Raw genomic sequence first — 6,151 nt, 5'->3', positions numbered from 1 at the left:
GAGTGAGTTGTGAACTTCTGCCTGCGATGGCGGTCCTTTGATTTGTATGGGTGAGAGTGACCAGATCCCCGACTCAATATGCCTACCATTTTGGGTATTTGTCTAATTGGGGAGCTGGGAACACAGCTACACAAGATGAAATTTACTCATTCTTTAATGTCGGGGTAAATAGATAAATTGCTCCCTTAAAGACTGATTCTGAGGCTTGAACAATGTGGCCACATCCTTTCTTGGCTTGAGAGGGATTCGGTCATAGTTGGACTATGACTTATTGTTCATTAGAGAGATCAGTGATACTTAAGAAGTTAGATGTAAATATAAAGGCAAAACGGTAATTTTGTCTCAACTGTACTTACAAGCAATTTGTGAAGGGTCATCGCACTATTGATTGGTTCTATCCATTGGACACAGAAATATATCTATAGTGCGAAGAGTGCAATTGTTGGTCTTTAGTAGAGTGACTGACAATTAATGAATATTGGAAAATTTTATTAAAGGAGTTCAATTAATTATCCAAGTACCATTGGAGCTTCAATCTACATGTCCATAAGGTCCCCTCTATAGCTCAACATGGATTATTAAGAATTCATTTTGGGTTAATTTGAATTGTTCAAATTAATTGAGGAAATTAATTATACGTGATATAATTAATTAAAATAATTATATATGATATAATTAATATAATGTATTTGATACATTATAAGATAATGTTTATTCTGAGAGGAATTTAATATTTGAATGTGATTTAAATACTAATATTATGGATGAGATTCATATAATTGAATTTAATATAATTTGGATTTATATAAATGTCACGATTGATTGAGAAAAATTCAACTATAGATTATATGTTGTATTTGATACAATATAAAACTATAAATTATGTGTTATATTCGATATAACTTATAATTTGATATATAATTTATGATAAGTTGGTTATTATATATATATAATTATTTTAAATTAATAAATAATTCAATTAAGGAGGGAGTTATAACTCCCTCCCCTATTTTTCTCTAACTCAATCATGTGGCTAAAAAATAAGGAAGATTTTTTTTTTTCACGTCTTAATCTCCTTCATGAGAAGGCAGTGAATTGCTCTTATAGTGTTGGCCACTTGATTTTGTTCTATTTAAGATTGAAGTATGAAGAGAGTTCGTGACCGGAATGAGGGAATACGTGAAAACTTCTTGGCTTCAAGGGTAATTTTTAATTCTTCCCTTCTTCCTCCCTCGATTAGCATGCTGTAAAATTTGTATAATGTATATTTTCTACATTCTGTAATTTTAATTTTGTGAAAAACTGAAAAACTAGGACCGTTCCTGCTTCCGTTGCAGACCTTACGGTTCCCTTCAATTGTTATCAGAGCAACGTTCTTGGTCTCAATTTTATTTTTCCAGAATTTAATTTACAGTGTTTTTGTGGGTTGCATTATGTTCATGTTGAAGAATGTTGAATGGTTTGTAATTTGTAGATATTTACACGATTAGGCTTTAGATTTACAGCTTTCTTTACAATTGGTTTGCAAAGGCTCGTTGGTTTTGGGCGTTAATTGTTCTAGAGTTTATCAATTCATAGTCTTGAGTTGTTAGTGCGGTTTTTAGTGTTTTTTTGGTGAAAAAATGATCCAAATCGAAGAAAAATTAAAGGTTTTCGCATATGTATAGTGGCTATTGTATAGTAGCATTGCAACGCTGTGAAAGGCGAAACAGAATTTTTTTTCATAGTGTTGAAACGCTAGGTCACAACCTTGCAATGCTCCGAGACGGATTTTTTTTTGGTTTGCATGCGATTCGATTTGTGGTTCAGCTGGTTCGCGTCTGATTTGCTTAGTTCAAGTAGTTCGCCTGGGTTTGGGTTTTGGGTGGTCTGGTTTGTGCGATTCAAGGTCTGGTTCACCTTTTTTGAACCAATTAAGCTTTTATTTTATGTAATAGTTAGTTTTTCATTAATCAAATGAATATAAATGTAGTTTTTCATTAATCAAATTAATATAAATGTTATATTAACTTAATTAATGGTTTAGGAGTCCAATCCAGATCTATAAATTGTTGTTTAAATTATGTATTTGATGTGTGGTTTAATTGTAATTATATATGTCATAATGTATGCCATATAGTAAAATCCCATCATAGATTATACATAGTTGCATGATTTATTTTATTGCATGCTCATGCATCATATATATAAATGTGATACTATATGTTTGCATGCATAATAACATTGTCATGCATCATTTATATTATAAGAGTTATAATATATAGTTGGATGTATGTACAAATGTTATTTTATTTCAGTACTTTAGTATATATAAATGTTATGCATGTTGAGTAATGAAATGGAGATTGCATGAAGCATGTCATTATTTTAGGTAATTTTATAAATGTTTTAATTTTACAAAGTATGATATCAAATGCAATGAATGATTTTAATTTGTTTAATTTATTTTATAATCGTTATAATTAAATGAAAGTAGAAACAAAAATCAATATTTCAGAATTGCATGCAAACTTAGGTTCAAATCATCTTTTTTAAATAGTTTTAAAATATGATTCACATAGACGTAAGTTCACAAATATTTCTAATGAGATTAGAAATTAGTTTAATATTTTAATCAGATTAATAGGATTAAATTGGTTTTAATAAAAGATTAAACTTGTAGCAAACGTATATATAAAGGACCTTTGTTTATGGCTAGTTCTATCTAGGTTGGGGTATTTAAGCCGATAGAAACAAAACATCTCTATCTGGAAACTAACATAGAAGGTGAATTAAATAAATTTGCTACAAGCATGCAATTGTTGATTAAAGTTTGTTAAAATGTCTAACAAACATTAATAAAAAAATTTTAACTATCCAAAGTAAGTGTTACTGTTGGGCAAACTTAAACAATCACTTAGTAAAAGTAATTAGCCGTATTTTTCCTAAGTTAAATAAACCCTAAGGATTTTAAAATACTTAGTGGGAGGAAAAAGATGTATACGATACGTCAATCTTCCACTCATCCATCTCCCTTAATATTCAGAATGTGAGACTCATGCTTGGCCTCGATGCACCCTGTGAACGTCCCTCTTCGGATGGTGTTTGCATGGGTCAATATCAAGGTGAATGGAGAGAATATTTATAGTAAGTGGGAAGGGATATGTGTCAATATGTCCTACAGTCTCCTTCATTAGTTTGCAACGCGAGATCTTTTTGCATGGCCTCGAGGCGCCCTAAGAGCGTCCCCCTACAGATGGTTTGTGTATTAGGTCAATATCAAGGTGAACTCCAGAAATGGATATGATTGGTTGGCTCATTGGGGCAGAACTTTAGGGCCTAAAATGAAGGGTCACACTTACGGAAAATTATTAAGATAGTTAATGATTTCTTGACCAAATCAATGATGACTAATTGTGATAGGAATAAGAGTTATTTTAGTGTAATAATTGGTTGAGAGTATCTTAGTTTAGGGAAGGGACAACTGACTATCCTTCGGTAGCTTTTGTCCTAAATAACTGAAGCATCATCGTAAAAATTAGATGCTAAATGAGGTTCATTTAGTTTTTGCTAAAATTGATTGGACGTTTTTGAGATATGTTAACATCTAATGTAGATCAATTTGTTTTTTTCAGCAAAAATGTCAACTTGTATATATTTTTTTTGTTATTTGCCTCTACTTGTTTGACCGATTTTAATTATTCAACTTGGAATGATTCGATTAAAATTTTTTTCGTGATTAACAACCTCAACATCATATTGATTGAGGATTGTCCTCGAGTGCCAACTCCTGATGCAACATGAAATGTTTGTGATGCATATAAAATCTGGATGAAGGCCAATGATAAAACCCGAGTTTACATTTTTTAAAGCATACCTGATGCATTAGCCAAAAGATTTGAGAGCATGGTCACTGCATATCAGATCATGCAATCAATGCGAGAATTGTTTGAGCAAAAATTCTTACAATTCAAGCAAAATGGAATTGATGACGAAAAAATCAGTAATGTCAGCTCCCTATATAAACTCTAGTTCATATTGAATGTCAAATGACAAATAGAGAAAGCAAATGTTGCCAAATCTTGTGAAGTTAATCAACAAAGATTGTCCTCTGAGATGAAACTTGGAGTTTATTATAGGGGTTATGGAGCTGATACCACTACTATCTAGAAAAGGAAGAACTCCGAAGAAAATAAATTTGATTTATTTTTCTTGGAGACGTTCTTAGTAGAGAATGATTATTCTGCATAGATAGTTGATTCAGAAGCTACTAATCATGTATGTTCTTCCTATTAGAGATTTAATTCATTGAGACAATTGGTAGCTGGAGAGATGGCTCTTAGAGTCGGTATTGGTGAGGTCATTCTAGTTGTTGTCGTAGGTAGGCTTAAGTTATTTTTGGACAAGAAATTATATATGTTATTGGATGACGTATATGTAGTTCCTAATATAAAGAGGAACTTAATTCCTGTTTCTTGCCTGATTGAACAAAAGTATTGTTGGATTTTATGTCATAAAACTCGTAGTTTGTAAATTGATAAACATATTCTATTTTGTTTTTCGATAAAATTGTTATTGAAATTGTAATCTTGAATCCAATAAACTACGGTCCTAAGGCTATTTAATGTAGACTTAAACTTTATGTGATGACATAAAACATGAATCAAGTTCGAATATATAGCCTAAAATAGTCTGTAGTATAGGGATAAGGTTGGGCGCCTTATTCTGGGGATACTATGGATGCGACTTACTTTGTAGTTAGTACAAACGATGTGATCCTGAATCATTCATATAGAGATATGTGAGTGGGGGCATCCTATGTAATGAGTTTGTATAAGACTGGACCACAACTTAGTCACTTTTACTTTATAACACCGTTTACTGTTTAAAACTAACTAATTCAAATTTGATGACCCAGGTAACTCGATCTCAATCTTGAACTAACTATGAACTCTCGTTTATTCGGGATTATCCTTAGATCTGCATGGGTGAGAGCAGCTCAACAGCGTTGGCTCATTAAGCCTCCCATGTCTGAGGTAAGACCGGGTAAATAACTGGGGATATAGGGTGCAAGACGGACTTCACTCCTACCTGTCTCTAAGGGAATTACATAGGATGTTCCCTTAAGTGTTGATTTCAGAAATAGAGAGGGACTGGATTTGTTGGTTGGACCACAAATCAATTGTTCTTTAGAGGTTCAGTGGCACTAAAGGAACAAAAAGTGTTCTCGGGGGTAAAACGGTATTTTGACCCAGCCAAGACCACGAACAACCTGTGAAAGATTGAATTACTGGTTATAGTTATATCAGATAGACAGAAATATATCTATAGTGAGGGGAGTGCATCTACAAGACTTTAGTGGAATGACCTGTTAGTTAACAAATGTTGATTAATTAGGTTAAAGAGTTTTACGGTTAATCTCGGATTTTTGGAGCCCATGATCTGTAGGTTCATTAGGTCCCCCTACTAGCTCATATGGATTAAACTTAGAACAGTATGTTGGATTAATTCGAATTGTTCGAATTAGGAAAAGGGATTAAAACCGACAAGTATATGCGATATCGCTATCGGTTTTTTGTATGGCGCTCTATATTCAAATGTGATTTGAATTTCAAAAATACGAATGTGGATTCGAGAGGTCAAAATTAAGTCAAGAGGGTCAAAACTGTAAAAAGTCATAAGTGGTTGACTTTTTCGCTAAAAGTCAAAGTTTGACTTTGACCAAATAGAAAAAGACCATTTTGCCATTGACTAAGAGTTAGTGGAATTATCCAACATTTTTGTTGGATAATCCTACTAACTTAAATGGACTATGTGTAAACATTATAGAATGACACATAGCCCACTTTGGTTTAGTGCTTTGTGAGGTGTTGAATTTTGGTGAGTTTTTACATGCATTAGGTGCATATAATTGTTTAATAAAAAGTGGTTTTTGAAATCTTTTTCTCTTCTTCTTGGGAAAAATTTTCTACTTTTGGTTTCCAAAAATTCTCACAAAAAATTCTCCTATCTTTCTCACATTAACCTTGAACCACCATTTCTTACCCTTTTCTTTCCTTCATTCACCGGGTCCCACAACCCGGTTCTGAGTCCAGAGAATAGTGGGCAAACTCTAGTGGTGATCCGGAAGAGTTCGGGTCGAGATTCAGCGAGGAAAAGTTTTTTTCGGGAG

This window comes from Benincasa hispida, chromosome 7, assembly GCF_009727055.1.
Source record: "Benincasa hispida cultivar B227 chromosome 7, ASM972705v1, whole genome shotgun sequence".
Classification (NCBI taxonomy): Eukaryota; Viridiplantae; Streptophyta; class Magnoliopsida; order Cucurbitales; family Cucurbitaceae; genus Benincasa; species Benincasa hispida.
Note: the sequence above shows the minus strand (reverse complement) of the source record.